The sequence below is a fragment of the Microtus pennsylvanicus genome, chromosome 19, assembly GCF_037038515.1.
Source record: "Microtus pennsylvanicus isolate mMicPen1 chromosome 19, mMicPen1.hap1, whole genome shotgun sequence".
In the NCBI taxonomy this organism is placed as follows: domain Eukaryota; kingdom Metazoa; phylum Chordata; class Mammalia; order Rodentia; family Cricetidae; genus Microtus; species Microtus pennsylvanicus.
The window spans coordinates 10,323,923-10,348,320 of record NC_134597.1 but is presented as its reverse complement, the minus strand read 5'-3'; the positions used below and the strand labels follow the sequence as shown (position 1 = coordinate 10,348,320).

Here is a 24,398-nt window from a genome sequence, read left to right as displayed (position 1 = left end):
ATGGGACAGAATTCAAGACATCAAAGACACACAGGGATTTGACACATACCTTGTAATAAAAAAAAAAAGGATCACACAGATTTGTTAAGTGTTTAAAATCAGTTCAACAAAAATAGTCACACAACAAAACTTTCACTTAACTATTCGCAATACCCTGCTTTCACTGCAGCAAACAAATTGCAAGGCAAAAATAAAATTGTGAGCTCATTGGTGTGACTCCCACTGAGGGACAGCTAGCAGTGAAGATAAAGGTACAGAGTGCTTATCCCCCCCCCAACCCACACACCCCCTACGCACACAATAGCAAATGAAATATCAAAAATGTAGGCATTCTCTTGTACATTAATTGGTAAAAGATTTGTTCAGATTCCAGTGTTAAGTATAAAGTCCTATTTTTCTTTTGAAATTGGGGCAGACAAATATTTTTATAATTCATCATCCTATGTAACCTATATTCAGCAAATTAAAAGAAGCAAGACAATATAATATTCTAAACCAATATAGGCATTCGTAGATCTAGAAATTAAATTATCAATAGCTTTCTTATAGTCACCAAATTATAATTCACTAAGAAAATAATGTAAAAATAAGTAAATGTATGTCATAAAACTTGGAGAATACAGGGTATATTTATTATTGTTGTTGCAAAACATATTTCTGTATATAAATGTTATCTTAGACATATTACACGTCTCACATTTATAAATACTTTAATATAGTATTTTAGACCATTTTATATATATGCTTTTCTTATAAAAATTATTACATATCATAGTTATAAGAATGTTATTTAAGTGGAGTCCTGGGCTAAATATATAAATAAAAATCACAATATCTTGTCAAAAGGAAAAATAGTAACAACTGCAGACACCTGAGATAGTAAAAACCTAAATGGTTGCTTTTAAAGAAGAGGGGCCTGGGGTGGGAAGGAGGGGACGCATCTGTATGCACTCAGACACCAGGCCTAGCTGGGAAGCAAAAGTCCTGTCTAAATTGATTGAGACTCTTTTGGAGATCAAATCAAACAGCTCTAAAGTAACTATCCCTGACGTTGACACCAAAACTAAAGCACCAACGTGTTTTACTGGACGTTTAACCTGCTTCATACTTACAATACATTTTCATCCAGGAAAAGCAGTGGTGCAACTACTGGCATATTTTAAAGTAAAGACCAAAATCTACTAACCTTCTGAACAGGTAATGTGGACCTGGGATGTGCCTCAGCCATTTATTTTCACTACTTGCTAAATATATTTAAATTAACTAATGTTCATCATTACTCATCCGTTAAATTTAAGTAAGTACAATGGCATCCCAATTCCAACATTTTATGAAAGGTATTTGCAAGGCTGAACTAGATCTTGAAAGACTAAAAAATAGTGTGTGTATTGGCATGAATTCAATTATTCCCAATCAGTAAGTCCTTTCCGTGCTACAATATGGCATAAGAATAGCTACTACCCACATACAGTAACCACTTTTAAGCATGTGCTTCTCATTGCAGGATCACTAACATATGCTTACAACTCCAATGAGCTAAAGAATATGTATTACTTGCCAAACCTTTCTTCCACTGAGCACATATCTTCTCAACAAATAATTATTTCCAGAGAAATGGGAAAAGGAATCTTGCTCCTGTGACTGTATTATCCCATGCCTTTTCTTGGTACTAGAGAGCAGAGAAGACACAGAAGCTAAAGGTTTCCTTAAATGTTCTTCCTAAGTCTTTTCTACTACTTGAAATCAATAAGGAAATGCCTGATGTTTTCAATCTAACTTCCCAAATGCCAGCATGTTTCATAGTAGCCAATAGGATGCTCAAGACATGGTATTGAGGTCCAGAACCTTCCCCTACAGAGTTCGCATCACAAGATAAAATGATCCAGACTACTGGTCACAAGGGAGAGGATTCAAATCGCAGCTGAAGAAGACTATCTCATTTATTAAAGAAAAACATCAAAAATTGCTTCATTTCAGAACCAAAAAATGGCTCCTCTAACATAAGGCATAATTGAGAGGCAATTTTCACCTTAGATACAAGACTAGAAAGTTTTCAGAAAGAACAGAATTCAAAACAACAAAAAAATTACCATAGACATAAATGGCATGAAATCATGCTATCTGAATCCACTAATGGAATGCAAGAAAAACACTAACTGGAGTCAAAACAATATTCAGAACAAGAGACTCTTTTATTTATTATTTATTTTACAGAATTTTTCCCCCAAAACTACTTCATTTTGCAATGATTAATTGATTATTCTAAAATGATTGTATTTAAAAGCAAATCAAAGTTGAAGGCTTTTGATATATCCTTAAAAGGAAATGCTGCAAAAGTGAAATAATCTGAAAGTAAAATAGGACAACGTCTAGTTTTGCCACATCTAATAGCTTCAGAGAACTTCATGAATAAACAATTGTAACATCACTTGCAAATACCACAAACAAAACACAAAATTAATTTTTAAGCTTCAGGTTTCCAGTTTCTAAGAATAAATTGGTTCAATCAGAGATAATATTTGACTTCTGAGCATATCGATGAAATCATATTTTCCTCCAAAGAATATTCCTGGATGGGTCGTTTGTAAGTGTACTGCTTGACCAAAGGGGGCAAAAAGCAAGGAACTTGATACCCCTGCTTCTGGTAACTGTTTCCCTTGCTTCCAGATGCTCATCACTCTCAGGGTCATCAAAAAACCTCTTTAACATAAATAGTTGCCTCATAAACCCAGCACTCTAGTTCCTAAGACAAAAAAACACACAGAACAAAGGAAATTTTATTTTTAAATAGGAAATCAAAACAATCTTACAGGAAAGGTGGGGAGGCTAAAAAGGGAATTTTAAATGCATAGTTACTACTGAATAGGGGCGGCTACTGTGTAGAATACTGACACACAGTAATTTTTAATTTGAAGGCAAGTTCAACAGTATATTTTTTCATATATACTTTATAGATTTTAAAGACTTCTGATTTAGGTTGAGAAATTAAATATCGTGTCTACAGTCATATGACCAGGCTCTGGCTAAGCCTGGGATTTATTCCCCATCTGGCTGATTACGGTTTTCCAGTATTGTCAGGTTCACATCTTTACTAACAGATAACCCAGCCAGGCTTTCACCGAGCTACAAAGAAAAGAAAATCACTAGAAGACATCCAAGCAGATAACATCCACAAGCCATTCAAAAATTCAGATGTCCAGTTCCTGAGGAGCAGCGTGTTATATCCAGAAGAAAGAACATGTACTAAGGAAAGAGGTAATTCTGGGGTCTGGGGTTTGCTAATTATATAATAGCGGGGGAAAAGTAACTTATGTCCTTGTCTTCAAAAAGCTTATGATGAATCTTCCTTAAGATTTCCTATAAAGTTGATATAAGGATCCAAGTAGAAACATGAGAATCATTTTATCTGTAAAAGTTTTACAAGTATGAAAGCTAGTAAGTCTAGTCAAATGTTCACAGTCAAATCAGTTGAGAGCTCACAGTCGTATCTGAACTTAGCAATGAAGAGATTCAAAGCATCATGTTGTTTTCGTGATCTGTGTTGTGATATGCTGGATACGGGGAGTGTTCGGAAAGTGATGATACTAAGTTAATGATACTTATAACAGTCCATTCCAGTGAAGGAAATAAATGAATTTCCAATTCTAAATAGTTTGTTGATACAAACAAACAAGAGAAAGCTTTTTTTTTTTTTTTTGGTTTTGTTCTTTTAAAGACAGGGTTTCTCTATGAGAAAGCTTTTAAAACTTTATTTTTTTTTTCAAAATATTTAGTGGAATCCTCAGAAAAATTTCAAAGTTCCACTTTATTTTTATATAGTTTTAAGTAAAGAACTATGATACTGCATAGAGTAAGAATCACGGACACAGAGATCTTAACAAAAGCCTTGACTTTGGTTCTGGGGGAATACTCCAGAGAAACAGGCACAGGTAAAACATGCCACCTTTCAACAGACAAAAAGCAAAATTATCTTTGTCTCACTCCCTCTCACATTTTTTCCAACTCGGTCCTACTTAAAGAACTCTAGTAATATACCTTTTCTTTACGTAATTTGTTCTTTATACATGAAATTGCAGGTTTCTATTCCACTCAGTCAAACATAAACTCAAAACCAGAAAATCCAGATCAGGCATGGTATTCAGCCTTGTACCAGTTTTCCCCAAATTATTCTTGTGAACAGCAAAAATATCACAGTGAAATTTTTGACTTGATTATATTGTAGCCAAGATGTTTCCTCAACAGCATCATGCTTAAAAATTTTAAAAAGGTTCATGTTCAACTGTATTAGAACTTTTTAGTCGAATAAATATTTTTATATCCTAGTAACAAATGACAATTGATCCCTACACCCAACGGTATGTTTACCTTGATTTGACATAATTTACTTAGGTGTTGTCTTAGTTCAGGTTTCTATTGCCATGATGCTATGAAGCAACTTACGGAGAAAAGGGTTTATTTGGCATATACCTCCACATCTTAGTCTTTCACCAGAGGAAGTCCGGACAGGAACTTAAACTGGGCAGGAACCTAGGGACAAGAGGCGACGCTGAGGCCACGAAGGAGTGCTACTTACTTGCATGCTCAGCCTGTTTTCCTTAGAGCCAGTACCACCAGCCCAGAGATGACACCACACACAATGGGTTGGATCCTTCTCCATCAATCACTAATTAAGAAAATGCCCTACAGGCTTGTCTACAATCTGATATTATGGAGACCTTTTAGTTTTTTTTTTAACTTTCTTTATATTTATTCTTTGTGTCTTTCACGTCACGAATCTTGAACCCATTCATTTCCCATCCCGTCATATTTGCCCTCTGCCCTTGCAGCCTCTCCCACCAAATAAAATAAAATAAAATTTAAGAGAAAAAGAAAAAATAATGGAGGGATCTCGTCTCGGAAGTTAAACTGCCGTGTGACACAGTGAGTTATGCTATGCAGTGAGCCCTTTTATTCATATGGCTTTATGTGTAAGCGTTCACTGAAGGCTCATCGGTCTGGTTCAAGGCCTCCGGTTTCTGCTCCACTATCAGTGCTGTGCCTTCACTGGGGCCCCTTTCGGATATCCTGTTGTTGCCCTGTGTAGTGGAGAGACTGCAGCTTTGGGAGGGCAGGATCTGATCTTTCATGTGCTCCAGCAAATCACAGGAGGGGTGGACTTTGGGCTGCCCCAACTCATAACCCTTTTTCTGGGTCTGCGTAGTTGTGAGTATGGTCAACTGTCTGGCTCTCCTGTCTTCACCACCAGGGTGAACTCTCTCCAGCTTTAGCCCCTGCAGCAAGGAGCAAGGGGTGGGACCAGATCTCCTGCTTTCACCTCAGGGCTGGATCTCCCACACCTACACCATCAGGACCAGCTCTATTGTGTTGCCCCCATGAGATGTAGGGGTCACTCTTCCGAGTGCTGCAGGTAGTGAGGGGAAGGAACAGCTCTCCTGCTCTTATGGCCTCAGGCCCAGCTCTCCCACCTGCCACAGATGGGGGTGGAGAGGGGATATCTCTCCCCGGCCCACACCACAATATGGCAGATGATATCCCATGCTCACATTCTCGGGGCCAGTTCACCTCCAACCCAGTCAATAGGGTCAGCTATATTATGTTTCTCAAGTGTGGTCCACTTTCCTGAGTGCTGCAGCAGGTTAGGGGAAACTCAACTCCCTTGCCCACCAAGAGGCATAGAGGAACAGGCCCTGCTTTTCTGAGTGCTGGAGCTGGTAAGGGAGAGTCAGCTCTCTCATCTGTTGCAGGTGGTGAGGGGCAAGGGGCAAAGGAGAAAATCTCTACCCCACCCACACCTGCGCATGACAGAGAATTAGTGAGGACAGCTCTGTGATGCCACAAAGTTAGGGCTGCTTAGGGCTGGCTCATCCACATTTCTCCCTTCCTCTGCAAACAGGGAATTGGTGGAATTGTGCCACGTAGGCAAGGTGACTAACTGTTGATAGAAACTGTGATTACAAAAGAGAAAGGAACAGGGTAATTGATTGTGGAATAAGGGTTATGTACCAAATGTATGAATCAATAGTTTTCAGTTCAGTCTTTCCTAAATTTAAATTGCTTTTCCATCAAGTGATTGTATTTCCTTAACCTCTAGCCTTTAGCAACATTTTGAAAAACCAAAAGAAAGAAAGAAGGGAGAAAGAGAGGGATGGAGGGAGGAAGGGAAGTGGGAAGGAAGAAAGAAAGGAAGAAACAGAAAGGAAAAGAATCACATTTCATCAGCTAGATCAGCAGCCCTAATTCCTGACTGCATTAGGTCTTATGCACATTTAGCTTTTTAGGTCAAATACTGTAAGTAATGTAATAAAACCACAGCCTCATCTGTATTTTCTCATATAGCCAAACCCTGTCTCATAAATATTTCATTTCTTATTTTCTTAACTCTATAACATATTAGCCTGATTTTTTTCCCAAAATGCTTTAGTTATAATCTCTTTTGAAAGCCCATTCTGACTAAAACTTTGATAGAATATCATGTGTCCTATCATAAAACTGAGTTCTTTCCACACAATGACCACTTAGGTCAGTTAGTCAAAATTTAAATATTCACAACATAATAAAGTTCATATATCTCTGGTCTGAGTTATTTCACAAGAACTGTAGTATTACATGATTAAATTGTTTTCTGAGCCTTAACACAGCAAAGAATGAAGTTCATGTCAGAGGAATTTAAATTCAAAATGAGTTCAAATGGTAAAACAGTGGAAGTGAATAAGCAGTTAGTTGGAAGCCAAACGTCACAATTTATTCATTTAAGATGTTAAATAGTAATTATATGAGTTTGTGTATGTATGTATATACATATTGAATATAATATTAAAATAATATAATAATACAAAAATTAAAAATAATTTTTACCTTTACTGTTAACCATAGGAGATATTGTTTCTATGACTGACTTCCTTGTTACGGTGAGGTGTGTGTGGAATGTTCTTGGTGAGGAACTAAAGACAGAAGGGAGAGGAAAGGGGAGAAAGTATTCCATTCTCCACTACTTAGCAAGAAACTAAAGAAGAAAGAATACAAAGAAAATCACCTTCTGCTCCTACGACCTGTCTTCTCATCGCCACCCATCACCCCCAGCTTAAGTGATCGGCCTCCAAAATACGCAGCAAATATCAGAACAAGTTCTGCAGCATAGAGAAATACCAGGGCATATAAACAATGCAAATGAAAACCTAGGCGATGGGTCACTCCGTGCAAACACAGGTGGAAATCCTTCTTAGCGAAAGGCTAGCGGCAGCGATTGGAACCAGGTGGCCATTCTGGTGAGACCAGCTATCAAAGGGCTTGTTCTAACCACATCCTTCAGTAAGGCTTCCTGTATCCACAGCCTACGTGAGTCCTGACTTACAAAGGAGTATGTGAGCATTCCTGGGACCTGCTGTGGTGCTGCCTAACAGTCCTCCCTACCTGATGCTCCTGACATTTTGCTGTGCATCAACCTCTGGCAGAATGGTGATACATTCCTCTTGACCCGTTATCTAAATATTTAATGACTCAACCAGTTGTATGGTATGATTACAATATATACTGTGATACTAATTGTGCCTAAAATTGGGCATCTAAAAACTATTGACTGGCTGACAACTTCTCCCTAAAGAATACGTAAAAACTACTTACTTCAGACTTAACTGCATGGAAAAAAGATATAATATTTTATGAAAGAGCTTTAGGCAGAATTCTTGGATATCCGCGGTTATTTTAAGATTTTAATTTCAAGCAAGAAAATTGAAATGTGTTGTGGGTTTTAGGAATAGACTGTATCTACTGCATAATTCTATTTGTGTGTCTTTAGCAGAATATAGTCCAGGCATTAAGCTGCATGATTTTGAATAGTCTGTAAGGTAAGAATGGGTTTTACTCAGTTGAATAAAATTAAAAAAATAAGGAACTTCCAATATTTTATGAAATATAAATTTGACCTAACATTAAAATTAAAATATCCATAAATAAAACTTACTGTAACACCCACACTCATACATAACAATATCATGCATATCTACTTATATTTACTATAATAAATAATTTCAACAGAGATAGCAAGTTCATATTGTCTATAACACTTTTATCTAGCCCTTTACAAAGACATTATGCTGACCCCTGCTACAAACAATATCATGGTATACAACACTAAAATCAAGAGTCGCATTGATATTTCATTTATTAAAATTATACATTATCAAAAGTAAAGTAGGATCCTTTAACAAACCAGTAAAAAAAACTAGTAAAAAAATACAAAATACATAAAGGAAGATTAGGCATTCTGGGGACTAGAGAGACAGATGGCTCAGTGGTTAAGAGCACCTACTGCTCCTCCAGAGGACCGGGATCCAATTCCCAGCATCCACATGAAAGCTCATGACCGTCAGTAGTCTCCATTCTAGGGAACCCAACACCGATGGCAAAAAAAAAGCAGTGCACATAAAAAATAAAAATAAAAAAAAATAAAGATTAGGCTTTCTTTCGGAGTACTCAGTTTGCCACTCTTGTGGTAAGAAATAACAAAGAAACTTGATTCAAAATTGTTATAAATGTTATGAATGGACTCGGAAAGACCATAAGAAACATTTCTGTGGGCATATCATTGTCTATTTATGGGTGGGAAAAATATTAAGGAAGAACTAAGCCTTCTATTTAGTGATAATGTCCATTATCATCAGGTAACAAAAAGAAACCTCTTCAATCCTAGGTAAGTTTAACATTTTAAACTAGAAAAAAATATGATGATGGAATAAAGTCTCAGGTGTAAATCAAATGTTAAGAAAAGATGTCACTTTAAAGGCAAGTGTAGAGAACAGTATCAAAGTTTCAATACATTTGTTAGAAAGCCTGTAAGTGTTACCATTGAACCACAGCTAATAATCTCAAAAGGACAAAGAGGAGAACAGACACACTACACTTAGGAAGCAAACTTGCTTTTGTTTTTTCATTTTATTTTTTGTTTCGTTTTGTTGCTGTTGCTGCTGCTGTTTTACGATAGTAAGATTCTAAAAAATAAAGATCTGTGAGCAACAAATTCTAACGCAGGCTACTAAACAGATAGTAGCCTGGGAGTTGGATGGATGGGTGAATGGATGATGGATGGATGGATGGATGGATGGATGGATGGATGGATGGATGGATGAAAGAAACCAATCTGGCAGATTTGTTAAAAATAAGTTGTGCCCAAACTTGCTTCTGTTACTGACATTGTTACTAGTTGAGGAGATCAGAGTATCTGAACCAAGAAAATATGGGGAAATTCTCTCCTAGCTAACTTGGATTTAGGTCATTTACTATTTGTGTATATTTTCTCAACATTTGGGAAAAGATACATTCCACGGATCTCTCCTATTACTGCATATTTTGCAAGCAGAAGTACTTTGCCTCTTTTAATCTGTACTAATTGCTCATGGCCATTGAAATAGAAAGCCTAGGATTATAGAGGAGATGCCTCTTGAAACAATAGACACGACTGATTATCATTGCTTATCATCACTGGCTTCCCTAAATTGGAGTTTCATCTCTGTGTAGAAACTCACCAAGCGGTACATCTTTAGTCAGAGCCACGGGCTCTATTCTTGAGTAATTTATGTCCAATCTTTTAAAAAATAATTGGAAGAAATATATAACAAATTAATAGTAGTTATTGGTGGCACAATTTCTGACAAACAAAAAGATCAGAGTTACTTTGAACAATTGACAGCATATGAAACTGATTAAAGAGTCACAAATTTGACAAAGATACAAAACACATATTAAAGCAAATGATTCCCATTCTATACAAACTGATATTTATATAAAATAAATGACAGATATGTTAACAAAAGATATTGGTTTGCTATCATATATTGGGCAGACCATGCTTACTGTGTACAATTCACCCCTTGATACATGTTACAAGGAAAACTCAGCAAATACTATCTTTCTTAAATGCATTATTTTGGTACATAGGTACTATTTGAGAAAACTGAATTCATTAGACAAGAAAGAAAGAAAAAAAAACTCTTGAGAAAGACAACTCCAGATGTACAAAAGGTTGTATTATGAAATATGCTGGGAAAATTGAAGACATAAAGACAAAGCGAGGGCTAATTGACTACAACTGAGGGCATTCAAGGTAAGGAAGAACTTGACAGCAACTAAACCATGTTGGACTGGACATTATGACAGCACGTTCTGTTTGTTTGTTAATTCATAGAGGTGCTAGGAAGCCATTCTCGAAGATTACATTAGGTCAGTTCCTCCTCTGCATGCAGATGCCCACATAGATCAAACACAGCAGGCCCAACCCCACACTGTCCATGTTCAGACCTATCTTAGTATGCTGGCTTCATTTCCATTTCAACGTATCTCCTTCTGTTGTGGAATGTTATTTTAAAACATGCTACCTTTGTTTTTGCTATGGAACATTTGTTTAATGATGCAAAGATGTATTTCATTCTTTTATGTTGCATTTGTTAACTCTGCATTCTTTTGCCCGTCTAAACATCTAATAAATAATAATAATAATATAAAAATAATAATGAAGAGCTGAAATGCCAATAGCAAGACAGGAGAAAGGATAGGAGGGGTTGGCAGGCAGAGAGAACAAATAAGAAGAAAAATCAGGGAAGAGAGAATAAGGATCAAGGGGAGTAGGAGAAGAGGATATCAGGGAGCCAGTCACCCAGCTACACAGAAAGCCATGAAGTCAAATGCAACATAAAAGAAACAAACATATCTGTGCATCACTGAACAAACATTCCACAGCATAAACAAATATAGCACATTTTAAAACAATATTCTGCAACACCTTCAAACTCATAATTTGTTCTTCAAAGCTCCTCTGGACATTCCCTTTTTGTATGTATTGCTGCCCACAGACAATATGACGGACACTTTCAGATAACAATCTCCAAACTACATTTCTATTAGGCTTTGAATAGGGCTTAGAGAATTAATTTAATTTTATTATTTCAAAGATACTTTTCTACTCTCGGATTCTTGTATTCTTCTTATTAATCTTTCCATGAGTGTATACGTAGTTGAAATGAAATACGGCCACTGATTGAGAGATGAATAAACAATTGAGTATTATTAAATAGTTGATAATGAGCCTCTTTCTATTGAAAGACATAATTACATGAATAGACCTCATCTATTCCAATCAAACAAAAATTCCAAAGACTGTAAAGATATAAAAAATAAACATCTATGGGAACAAGGGCATTTTTTTAAATGAAAGCAAGAAGAAGAGACTGATAGCGGATCTAGGACTGGGACGAACTTTGACAAAACACTAAGATTAGTCATGGATATTGTTAAACAGGAAAGATTATTTTGTTCAAATATATGTTTATCTATTATATATGTACATATTGTTCAGTTCATATATATGTATAGGTTGCTCAGCATATTCTTGGTCTTATATATGCATGGATGGATATGTGTGTGTATATACAGATTTTACACACACACACACACACACGGATGAGTGTATCTGAAGGAAAACCGAGAGATTTCAAAACCCTAAGCAATTACAAAGGAAAAAAATCAAATAGATTCTGGCAACGACAAGAAAGTTATAACCACACAGATGCACCTCAGACGCAGTGGCCACCAAGGAGCAGGAATCAGGGAAGACTACCAAGAGGTAGATATATGGGAGCAATGAAGGTAGTGAAGTGGCCCTGGATTTCAGTTGTGCTGGCAAGGGATGCAGCTCCACACTCATCAAAATGTAAAGAATCACACTGAAATGGAATAAAGTTTACCATATACCAAAAATCTTTGAAGGAAAATGGAGAAAGGTACTGGAAATGATTATGAAAGATTAATGTTTTAAGATGAATTTTCATTAACAAATTCTATTAAAGGTGACTATTTTTTGAGAAAAACACAAGGCTGTGAAATACAAAAACAAATATCTTACCTTAAAATAAAACTTCAAATGTATAACAATTTTGCTTTTTGTAAGTAATCAAGTACATTTACACTGTTTCATGACTTGTAAAAGTAGAATTATTTATTCACATTAATGTTTTAAAATATCTTCCTATAATAAACGCAGTTCTTGTGATAACAAATGAACACTGATTTCATGGTTCGTGAGTTCTGTATTTTTGCTGTCATATTTTTTGTATGCATAAACTCAAAATATGTTCATAGTAGGGACGGGAGAGACGGCTCATCAGTTAAAAACATGACTACTCCTCCTGAGGAGCCAGGTTCTTTTCTTAATATCCACATGGAGGCTCATCACCATCTGTAACTGCAGTTCAAGGGGATCCACTACCTCTCCTGGGCTTTGCCGGCAGCAGATACACAGATGATGCCCAAACATTCATGTAGGCAAAACATCCGTAAACCAAAAATTTAAAGTTAAAGTTAGGTATACTTTACCACTATTTTAATTGGAAAAGGTATCAGACTCTCAAGTAATTTTATTTTTATTCTCAGGAATGCATATTCTGTATACAGTTATGTGTATTTCTGTGACAAGGAAAAGTCTTTTGAAATATTAGTGACTGCAACTTTATGTGCTTCTAAAGACTTACAGATTCTTGCCTACTCTCCTGAGAAGTTAGAACTTCTTGTATCTGTTCTCCTATACTGTTGACTTTTTCTAGTGGTCTGAACGAGACAGAGAAAGGCCCTGAAGTGAGAGACTATATTCTTGTTCTAATAAGCGCATTCGAGATGAGTATTATCCATCACACAGCCAAGGGTTAGGGATGAAAAACAGTAAAAAAAAGCTACTGTTGTGGTGGTCAAAAACATTTGACGATACTCATGCAAAGAAGAAAAACCATTTCAAGAGACTTGGGTAAAACTTCTGATGTAGTAAACTGTATAATGCTCCCGGTTCTTTGTGAGCCAAGCAATATAGAGAAAAGCAGTTCATCTGTAGTTCTTCTCACTGCCTTGACACAGGCCAGTCCGACAGCATTTTCTCAAATTGCTTACCTTTGCTTACATGACTTTAGCTTCTGTCAAGTTAAGAAAAAAAAAAACCTACCCAACATTGGGGGAGTGGGCAAGACTTATTTGACTTAAAGGTTATGTCCCATCCTGGAGGGAAGTTAAGGCAGGAACTGAAGCACAGACTGTAGATGAAAGCTTGTTTACTAACTTGTTCCTCCCTGCTTTCTTAGCTACTTTTACTATATAGCCTAGGCTCACCTGTCAAGAGATGGAAGCATCTGAGTGAACTTGTCTCTCCTACATCAATCAAGTGAACAAGCAAGAAATTATAGCAAGAAAGAAAATGTTCCCTGCCCCAGACATGTCATCTAATGGAGGAAATTCCTTAGCTGAGATTGTCTCGTCACACTCAAGCCTAAGTGTGTATGAAATTGGCAAAAAGGAAACAATACAATCCATCGTTTGAATTTTACACACGAACAGATCACTGTTAAGCCATAATTATCTCATTCTTGTTTGTGCCCAAGATGTCTGTCAATATTATAATATTAATACAGTACAGCATTTTTTTAAAAAAACAGTTCATAAAAATTTTAATGCTTTGAAAGTTCAACATCTCTTTAAAATTCTAAAATCATTTAACCGTGGCTTCCTACAAAAAACAAAACAAATGAAAGCTTTATTAACTCCAAAAGGGGAGAACATATACATAAAAACAATCGCACTTAAGCAAAACAAAATCCAACAAGTAGCTCCCAATCCTGCAGCCCAGTGTCTGACATCTAGGACTCATGGTCTTCTGGGCTCCAATATACCTGGGCTTTTCCGTTGTCTACACATACAAAGCTTGTCTGGCAGGCTCAGGCTAACTGCACTGCTGACCTTGGTGGTCATCCCAGTCCTAGGATCTCCAATAACCTGGGGGTCCACACTACAACTGGGACGGCACACTCACCAGTGGCTCCTCCTAGTCTCTCAAAGAGTCAAGCCTTAACTGATATTCATGACTTCCAAACGAGCACCATATAGAAAACTCACACATTGTCAAGACCTGCTTCCAGCTTTAGATATGGCCTTGCGCTCCTCTAGACCACAGTTTCTATGGGCTAACTCGAGGAGGGGGATACCTCTCAGAAGATTTCATCTTCAGAATGCTAGTCTCTTACTAATCAAAGTTGATTCTTTAGCACTAGCTGACCAGCATCTATTATCACAGTGGAGAACAAGTTTCATTTTTACTAGTTTCATAGAAAATATCACACAAATAGCCCCCCAAAGAGTCCTTGCTTCCCTCTGAAACTATAAGTCAGGGCTTGCATTGTCTCTAGTTCTCTCAACTTTCTTGTCTTCCACGCAAGAACAGAACAGCCCATTAAGCTCCAAGTATTCAAGGTCTTTTCAGCCCCCTCCTCCCTCCTATACACCACACTAACAGCCCGTTATCTGCTATCAATTTCTGCTTTAGTTTGTTTTCTTTTGCTATGATAAATACCATGGCTAAAAGCAACTGGAGAGGAAAAAGTTATTTGGGTTGCAGGTCACACTCACCAAGGAAAGCCAAAGTAGGGTCCCGGTGGCAGGAACTGATGCGAAAACCGGGGAAAATTCTGCTTACTAGTTGCTCCTTCTGGCTTGTTTAGATATTTCTCTTATGTAGTCTAGCCCCACCTGCCCAGATATGCCCTCCATGATTTGACTGTTACCTCAGTTATATATAAAGAAAATGCTCCACAGACATGCCTACAGGCAAGTTGGAGACAATTACAAACTAGACTCTCTTCTCAGGTATATTTAGGTTTGTGCCAAATAAATAAAAATCAACCCACACCATATGAGGAGTATATGCAAGCTATGTGACCCCCCAAGTGCAAGCAGAAGCTAGAAAACAACTTTTAGGATTCTACAAGTGAGTCTTGAGGATCGAACTCGGATCATCAGGCTGAGATAAAAGCATCTTGACCTCTGAGAAAGTTGCCCAGCTCTCTAATTTGAACTAATTATAAAAAGACAAAGTTTATCAAATGCATGTCCAGCTATTTCTGCATTGGTATTATCAACAGCTAAATATATGCCTCGGCAGAGGACCAGAACAAAATGTGAGTAAATCAATATTTATAGAATGTGAATTCTCTGAACCTCAGAGAAGAGAATTCCAAGTGGTTCAGCACGTTTCTTGACCTTTGTTCATCACCTCCACATATCAGTCACCCTTGTTTTAGCATCCTGGCTAAATAAAAGGAGACTCTGCTTCTTGTCTGGGAAAAGAGTGATCTAGAGACCTTATAGGATAAAACAACAAGAAAAACAGCCTTGAATTTTAAATGATTCATTGTATTTTATGATATATAATGGAAGTAAAGTAATGATAATTTTTGTTGGCATTGTTTCTATTTTCAGATGTATTTTTCTTCTTTCATTCTTATGTATAGATTTATGTCTTAGCAAGTAGGGAATATTTTGTAGCTTCAGACTTGATTCCATATGTTTCATAAGATGCTTTAGTTGGAAGTAATCTGAAAACTAATCCAGTATCTTTTTTTAATTTTGGAGGAAGTATCATCTAAAATCACACAACAATAATAGATATAGTTAGCTGTCAAACCAAAATGTGGGCCTTTGGGTTCTGAACATGAAGATTTGCATAGTAAGCCAAGCTGGCTACTTTTCCTATCTGGGATAGCAATTAAGATATTTTCAAAACTTTTCATCACCATTCTAATTCTGATATGCAAAAATATCATTAAAAATCCTTGAATGCAATGTTTCATTCTTCCAACAGTAACAAAGTATATTGCCAAGTAGAATAATCGGATGGAGCCATGGAAGACACTTGAGACACTTGAGTATTCAAGGGGCAGGGAAAGAGGAGCTGAAGCTGGAAGAAGGGGACAGGATTTGTTGGGGAAGAGAAAAAATGTGAATAAGTCATGGTGCTGCCTTGTTTCAGAGATTCTCAAGCATTCTCGAACAAAGGAGATAATAAGGGGAAAAGGAAAGAGAAAAATAAGACAAGGCAGTCTGGGTAGAGTCCTGTTTCTCCTTCCTTAGCCACAGAAAATAGCAGAAACTCTCTTCTCATTCTTGAGATATCTGCAATATACAGTAAAACTTTTAAGCAAGTTAATGAAATATTAGTTATGAACACAGCACTGAGAGAGATCGGCAGTGCTTTGCAGTCATAAGAAAATGGCTGGGTGGCATTACGCCGAGCGTTGCATCTGTTACTCATGTGTAAGTAGCCATGGGCAATTTCAACAAACTGTCTGAGGTTTTAAATTTAGAGACATGGACTTTTCATCAAAGTATAAGTCTTCAATTTGCTCTGTTTAAGGCAGAAAGATGTGCGTATGGATAGATGGACAGATAGAGGAATTTGTTAACTTACGATGTTTCCGCTTATAAAAGTGTAAGATTCTTTCAATATAGGTAAAATCTTGATTTATTCATACTTTCCTCCATATCTTTGCAATCAGTTCCAGAAAAACCTGGTTTACTCATAGCATGTTGAGTCTATAGTTATTTGAAACATGTATAGATAGTATTGATGCTATTCTTAAGATATGAATATGCCAGTTTAACTTGCGTTAAAAAAGCATTATGTTGAAGCACTCACCCATTGATAGTTGGTCTACATAAGTCCAAAGCCAAAAATAACTACTCGCAATTTTATCAGTAAAATGCAATATTGTTTAAGAATAAAAAGAAGGAAAGAGAGGCAGGAGAAGTGCCATAATTTCAAAGTTAGCCTGGTCTACATAGCATTTTCCAGGACAGCAAGGGGCTAACTCTGAAGATAAAGGAAACTAGTGATTTGTACGCACCAAAGACAAGAGCCATGACTTTTCCAATACAATAGTAAATAGTTTTTCCAATGTGGTATGACATTCAAATATTATAGAATGAAAAGCCAAAATAAAATATATTATGAAGGCATTAAAACAAGTTGTGATATAATTCAGTTGGAAGTAATGCCTTGAGTCTCCTGTAAAGTACTCATTCTTCATTCGTTATTGGTCTATGGAGTTCCTAGTCAATGCAAACTGCTGTTTTAAGCGCATTTAAAAAACAAAGCAAAACCTGGAATATGCATTATATGTAATGTCTACCATCATGAAATGTAAATCACACTGGAGCTACATTATCGTGCAATATTTACCACAGTGGATATATACCACCATAGAATGTATACTACAGCAGATATGCATCATCACGAAAACACACACATACACACACACACACACACTGGATATACATCATAATGAAAACACACATAGCATATACATAATTATGGAAAATGCATCACACTAAATTATAACATCATTGAGTATATGTCACATTGAATCTATATCATCATAGAAAAGACAACATGCTAGATATAAATCATAATCAATTATACACCACTCTAGATTATTTTATTGCTGATTTTACACCACATTAGTTGTATACCATCATGGAAAATACAACACACCGGATGTATATCATCATTTGATATACATGATACTGGAGGAACTTTTATAAATTCCGGTATATGGTAGAGCTATGGAGAAAAATATTATGCCCTAAAAATAATGAAGTGCAGTCCCTGAGGATGTGCATTTTATGAAAACAGAGTGTTCTATAGTCTAGATACATTGAGCAGGGAGCTGAAGTTGGCAAAGACACCAGATGGAGAATAGGAGAAACATGCCTAGGTGGGAAACAGCCCATTCTATTTTGAACAACGTTAAGAAGGGCAGATTACATTGTAATAAGAAAAACAGTTAAGACCTTACATGAGGTCTTTTCATTCTGATGGACCTAAGGGGATGTCAAATGTTGAATGGAAGAGTAGCTTAGCAAGTCCTAATGCTAAAGGAGTTTTGTCCCCCATGGAGAATGAAGGGGTATGTGGAAATAAAAAACTAGTGACTGAAATATTTAGTGGTGCACCTGACCAGCTTCAGAGCTTCAGCTTGTATAGTGAAGACCCATTTAACTGACATTTTTGCTAAACTAAAGGCAGGCTCCAAATGGTTCGGAGAAGGAATTGGAAAGTCAACACAGGGATTTAGAAAGAAATGAACCAAAACTCTGGGTGAAGTAACAGTGAAGACTAATTTTTAAAGATGTTGAGGCTCCTTTTTGAATTGTGACAAACTACAAGTGGTGAGATTTTAAGATATTTGGATAGTAGTGTTCTATAGCTTTCTCCTCACTACCAGGCAGGAAGAAACCTCTCATTCACTTGTTTCCTTTCTCTTGTCTTACACATTAAGAAGCAAGGTTACTTTTTCCTAAGGCTTAGAAAAAAATTACAAAATGATGGCTCTCATCAGAGGCAAACATTGAAACAGTACAAAGGCATTCACAGAACATGCCACCCAGTAAACACAGAAGTTGAGATCAGAGGAGAAAGGCATAAACGAATACCAGGAAAAAGAAACACCTTTATGTTCTTGCTAGCTGAATTTTTTATTTGGAGAAAGTTCCTTGACCTGTTTTTCCAAAAATATGACATTACAATGCTATAAGCTTTTAGACATGCTGGGAAAATCTTTAAAAGCAACTGTTAAAAACTTAAATAAATTTTAAGTCAACATTCTCGTCACAAAGTATATTTTAAGTCTTTCAAGACATAAATTGAAGGGGATTGAAGAACATTAATAAACTAAAAATGCTGAGAGCTTTAAAACCCCTTGGGAATTCATTTGCTTCACAGTGATGTGCTTTTTCAACATTAAATCTTATTCGCTCTTGCTAATGAAAATAATTTGCCAGAGCAGAAAGGGATGAAGATGTCAGTTCCAAGTGACACAGCTATCAATATAAAGCGGAGGGATGGTGTGATATCCTTGGTGAATCATAGGAAGAAGAGAGCCGAGCAGAACTGATTGGAAAGTTGAATTCAGGAACGCATACTTCACAAATCATGGCAATCAAAAGGTTAACCAGGGCCAGCATAGGTGGCTTATGGGGAAAATGCTTTTAAAATAAAATTGTATGTAGATTAATATGGACTGAAATGACTTTAGACTTTCAATTGTAGGTGGTAAGTTGAAAAAGTGAACAAATGCATGCCAAGTAAAAGAAAATGAACAAGTTCACAATTGCAAAAAGAATTGAAAGGGTAAAACATTAGCTGTAAATCGTTTATGTATAACACGCTTTCGAAAGCGGAACAGGGTTAATCCCATTCTCTGTTTCAGAGAACACAAACTCCAGATCAGTTCGCTACAAAGTAAGACATTTTACTAAAATTAATAAAGCCAACAGAGAATAATACTGTATTTGAGGAGACATAAAATTACCTAAGATATTACTTTTAAAAATAGCTTTAACATACAAAACTGAGAAATCAGATCACTAAAAGCAGGCTCTGTTTGATGTTTGTTTCTTTGTTTAATATTAGCAACAACACAACAGCATATTCTCTAGCATCTCTCTCCCTTATCTCTGGCCTCGGAGAAATAATATTCCTTTACATTTCACCATAAGTAGTTACTTTTGCATTTGTTTTGTCAGGAAAATATAGAGTAGAAGATGGATGAAGACACAGGGCACAGGAAAAAAATATATGTACAATAAATCAGAGGTAATAAGACATGGAAATAAGCATGTGACAGTAACCATTTATTTTATCAAGCAACATTAGAAACAAGGGAAGAGCCCTAGACAATAGGAGAATTCATAGATATCACCATTAATGAATTTTCATTTCACCAATGATAAGCTGTAAAAGAGAAGTAAGCATGTTTTTAGACAGCCCTCCCAGCAATGCTAAATTAAGATGGAAGATAAAACAAATAAAAATAGTTAGCAGTACACTTTGAAGTTCTGATAAACAAAGTAGCTGAAAGTTTAGAACCAAACCATAAGAAAGCAGTATCAGAGAACCTGATAAACCTCATGTAGAAATCTATAGACAGCAAACAAAATTTCAAAAGTAAATTATTTTCCCTGATAAATATGAGAGAAGTGACATAACTTTAGTCTAAGAGTATCTAAGAGATAAATGTCCGAGCCTAGAAAATATTTATTTCTTCTAAAGAGAACTAACAACAGCCTGTAGAATCTGAATCAGCTTTGAACTGTCTGCAAACCAAGAACACCAGAATACATTTCTGTAAAGTTTCAACTGTGTGAATTTTTTACAGAAGCCCTTAGAATGCAGTCATTCTGGTTTGGACTTGCTCGGGCTTTTGGAACCCTACAAGTGTGGAGCCACATGAGACTGCTTTCAAACCTCTACACCAATATTAAAATCTCATTGAGTTTCTTTGGAGGCACTACTCAAAACATTTCGGTTCCCACACAGACAAGTACAATAAATTATCACAAAGAACATAAAATAGTTTAAGTGTGCCAAATATGAGTGAGAAGTAATCGGAAATGATTGATTATTACCATATCTTCTCTGTAGCCAAAGGCCTTTCTTTGACTTCATATAGAAAGGTGGAAATTTCATGTCTCTGTCCTTCATCCCGTTTTCTATAAGCATTATAACTAGCAGTCAGTTCACTATGAGTTTGTCCACATTGAAAGAAACAAAGGTGTTGACCAGAGAAAGCTAAACATATCAAATATGATTTCTTTTATGTAATTAGGTTCTGTATTCTTGCCATTTTTCTCCTGCCATCAAAATATCTGGTATTTTTTTTTAACTCTAATCATTACACTGTTATATTCTGTAAGAATCTGAGCCAAACCAGCTGGTTGTCTTTACATATTTAAATATGCTTTCTACAAAATATAATCTGAGAGCGATGCACAAAGAGTTGTTCTGTGGGCCTAAAACTTTAACAAAGAGAACCTAACCTCTCATTATCGACTATGTGCACATACATCAATGTTTGCCTGATCCCCGATCTATTGTCCTCACATACTAATTATGAGGATTTCATTCTTATTTAAAGTTCCTAGATAATAACAAAGTTTCTTCAAAGTAAAACCACTGCACTGTCCCCAGTGTAAAGAAAGGAAACACCAATGCTGGATAATTCAGTACATTTCTTTTACAAACAACTTAAGGTTTCCTTTCACACCAAAAAAGTATGAATTCTGTGACAACAATATCCAAAAATATAAGGCAGGGATGGAAGAATAATGAGTCGTCTATAGTTATTATTTTCACATGCATGTTCCTTATAATTACTTGATTTATTGTAATATATGATGGACGGCAATGGACACATTTATGTGTGCGATCTATCTATTGCAATCACGTTTAAGCTGAATGTCAAAAAATATTCCTGAATAAATTCTACTTTTTAGACCTAAAAGTGAACGTTGAGAGGATCTTTGTAGACTGTGTGCCCTCTCACACATACCCAGAGGGAGATATCAACAGGTTTCTCCTCTCTTTATAAACTACAATTAAATTTTCTTTCACTTAATTTTTGCTCTCAATTATGCCCCATGCCTTTCTTAAAGAAATGCTGAGCTGCATAGCTACTGAACATGAACCATTTAAGCAAAAAGAGGGATGGAAGAAGAGATACAAGGAAGGAAGAAATGAGGACAGGGAACTAAAGCTCTACTACAGTCATAAAATATGATGGCCCTAATGACCACGGTGCATGTAACTATATGCACTCTATTAATGGAGATACAAATAAATCAAAATTGTAAATGGTGTTTAGCAGCATTAAACAAACACTGCATTTAAAAATTCCAGTACACTGAGAATATCCTTAGTCATAACTCATAGTGGCAGGAAAGATAAACAGGCCTCTTCACAACATAAAGCATTTCCTCCAAGAGGTATGGCACACAGCAGACTTTGGGAGGAACGTTTTGGGGAGCCCACCTTCACCTCACTCTCTACCTCAGATGCAGGCCCACATTTATATAAACTCTTCCCTTCACTGCTGGGAGTTAGGAGACCAAGTAAAGATGTGCCTTCCAGGCAAACTTGTTTTCTAAAGCAAGTCTCTCCAAATACTTCCAGTTGGAAAATGTCCAGTTCTGCTACCTGACACCAGAGCATGGCTTTCTCCCTCAGGGCTTACCTGCTACTAAGTAACTCTCCTTCCAACTTCCTGGTGGCTATGTTGGGGAGATACCTATTTGAGTGCTTCTGAAAGTGAGTGCACCCCTCACAAGCTCCCATGGAGCTGAGCAATCCATCTCTCTCTCATGCCCCCTCTGAGAACTCACCCAGGCCTCTACAGGCAGCTTACATGGCCAGTGTCTGCCCACCTGGGAGCAAGTAACATTCAAGGAATGATCAGCAAGATGAAGAAACTGGGTGGATTTCAACACGTGGTGAGGTGGGGGAGGATGTGAGCCTGGCAGACAGCAGCTGTCTACCAAGTGGTTTAAATCTGTTGCTTAAAGAGCTGAATAAACAAACACACAGATGGGTCTAGTTCCTTGGGGGATTCCCGATTGTTCAGTGCCTCCCAAATCCTGGCCAGTTTGGCCTCTGGACTAAACCCTTTGCAAAATGCACATTGATTTTCACTTTCAAAGGACACAAACCTGCAAACATCTTTGTCTTGAAGTTTCTTCTAATAATAAAAGCATGACCCTTTTCTCTCCAGGTCCTGAGAAACTTACCTATGGGTTCTTAGGGTCTGGGGACAGGAGGGCAACTTTTCCTTCAAGCACTACAGAGACTTGGGCCCACTTTTAAGATGGGACTTTGGGGCGCATCTGACCAGGAGGTAATGAGAGGGGCGCTCCATGTGCCTGCGACCACCTGATAGATCCGGCCAGCTCCCACAGTCACACGTTCCTCTCCGTGAACGTGAACGCGAAGGGGCAGAAGTGGCTGAAAAGACTTTCCCCCAGCTCTGTGCTGGTCCCATCCACTCAGGATTGGATTCAAGGATTACGAAAAAAGAAAGAAAGGAAAAGGAAAGAAAGAAAAAAACTGGAAGAAGCCCTTCCATCCTCACAAAGGTGTCTGCGCCCCTCCCAGGAGAGCCCTCCCTCAGGAGGAGCAAGACGCAACGATACCCACACTCGGAGCAAGGAGCACTTTCCAAAGTGGAATAAAAGTAAAACCAGGACAGATCCCAAGGGAAGCCCGCTGTGCTGGCTCGCGGACAAGTGGAAGACGCGATCAGGACTAGCCCGAGAAATGCGTGGTTATCTCGGGCGTCACCAGGGGCCAGGAGTTTCTTAACTAGAGAGAAAAGGAGTGTCCCCTAGATGCCTCTCAGGTTTCTGGATGAACGCAGAAAGTGCCTAAGACCCAAGAAGCATGCACTTGCCCGCTAGAGTAAAAAAGGTCAGCAATCTGATCAATAAAGTGTGCCCTTCTAACCACCACATGTTTTTACTGCTGTTTCTCCTCCCTGGGGAGAGTGGGAAGGAAAAGAGAAAGACAACAAACATTTTTGAAAAAGAGTAAACAAACACATCTGGTGTTTCGACACATCTTTTCCTCCAGCCTTAGTCTCTCTCGACAACGTTCTGCATATTCAAAACTAACCAACTAAATAAATAAATTACCCGGGAGCCACAGAGAAATCTCGTTGCTCTGCACTTTTTCCCCCCATCACAAAGTAAAATCCAAAGGAACAACAAGTGGCGATGCTGGGTCCCGAACGACCCTGACCCCACGTCGAAACCTGACACATGTCACCGTGGCCCCGCAGCGCAGAAAGGCAGGCGCTGGGGCGAAACTTTGCTGCCGCGACGGGATCAGCGTGGAGGAAAAGTGGCAGTCCGGTCGCGCGTGGCTGTGATGGGAACAGGGTGGAGTGCTGAGTACAGAGCGCCAGAGTGTGGGCTAAGAAACTTACCGCAACCAGAGACCCCGTGGGCAGAGTCCCGGGAGGTGGCACCCGCAGCGCGCCCAGGCAGAAGCCCCCGAACAACACACCCACGTTCGAGTCCCAGCAGCGGCGGCCGCGAGTTGAGGGGACGCCAGGGATGGGGGGACCCGAGGAAGCTGCGGCGGGAGGACCCGGCCGCCGCATAAATGCCCTGAACGGGCGCGAGCGGGCCAACTGCGGGTGGCGCCGGGCTCTGGCCGGGACGAAGCTGAGTCCGGGGAGCTGCACGCGCCGGCGTGTCTCGCGCTTTCTCGGAGGCTCGCGCTGTCTCGCGCTGCAGCTCCCCCCCAACCCGGATCTGAGTGTGTATGTGTGTGTGTGTGTGTGTGTGTATGTGTGTGTGAGTGTATGTGCGCGCGTGTATGTGTGTGTGTGTGCGCGTGTGTGTGTGCGTGCATCGGCGGGCGCGCGCACCCGGCCGCGCGCGCGTGTTGTTGGCAATGCAAACTGTACACACACTGCGCGCGGAGCCGCCTCTCCTCCGAGGGGCGGGCTGGGGGAAGGGACATCTTGGAAGACTCTCAAGTACTGTTGGGCCACTTGGTTTGTCTTACTTTGCGTAGTTGGGGTTGTTGTTTTGTTGTTGATGATTTTATTTTTAAAGTGATTTGAACTTCTTTACCAGTCTCCTCCTGCCCCTCCCCACCAACGTCTTCCACGGTTGGGGGGAACTGCCGGCCAGAATACTGCTGGGCCCTGCCGTGGAGCCTCCTGGATGACGTCAGGTCCACCTGCTATGTAAACAACTCG

General features: G+C 38.3%; 1 protein-coding gene across 2 annotated transcripts in view; it reads right to left on the bottom strand.

Moving 5' to 3' along the window:
* Foxp2 (forkhead box P2) overlaps positions 1-24,070 on the bottom strand; it is a 478,828-nt gene extending 454,758 nt beyond the window's left edge. Inside the window, exon 1 of one of the 2 annotated variants that reach the window (XM_075953425.1) lies at positions 23,616-24,070. The gene's annotated coding sequence lies outside the window, so the exon portion shown is untranslated. The remainder of the gene's footprint in view (positions 1-23,615) is intronic. The other variant, XM_075953424.1, reaches the window with a different exon arrangement.
* Between the last annotated feature and the right edge of the window lie 328 nt (positions 24,071-24,398).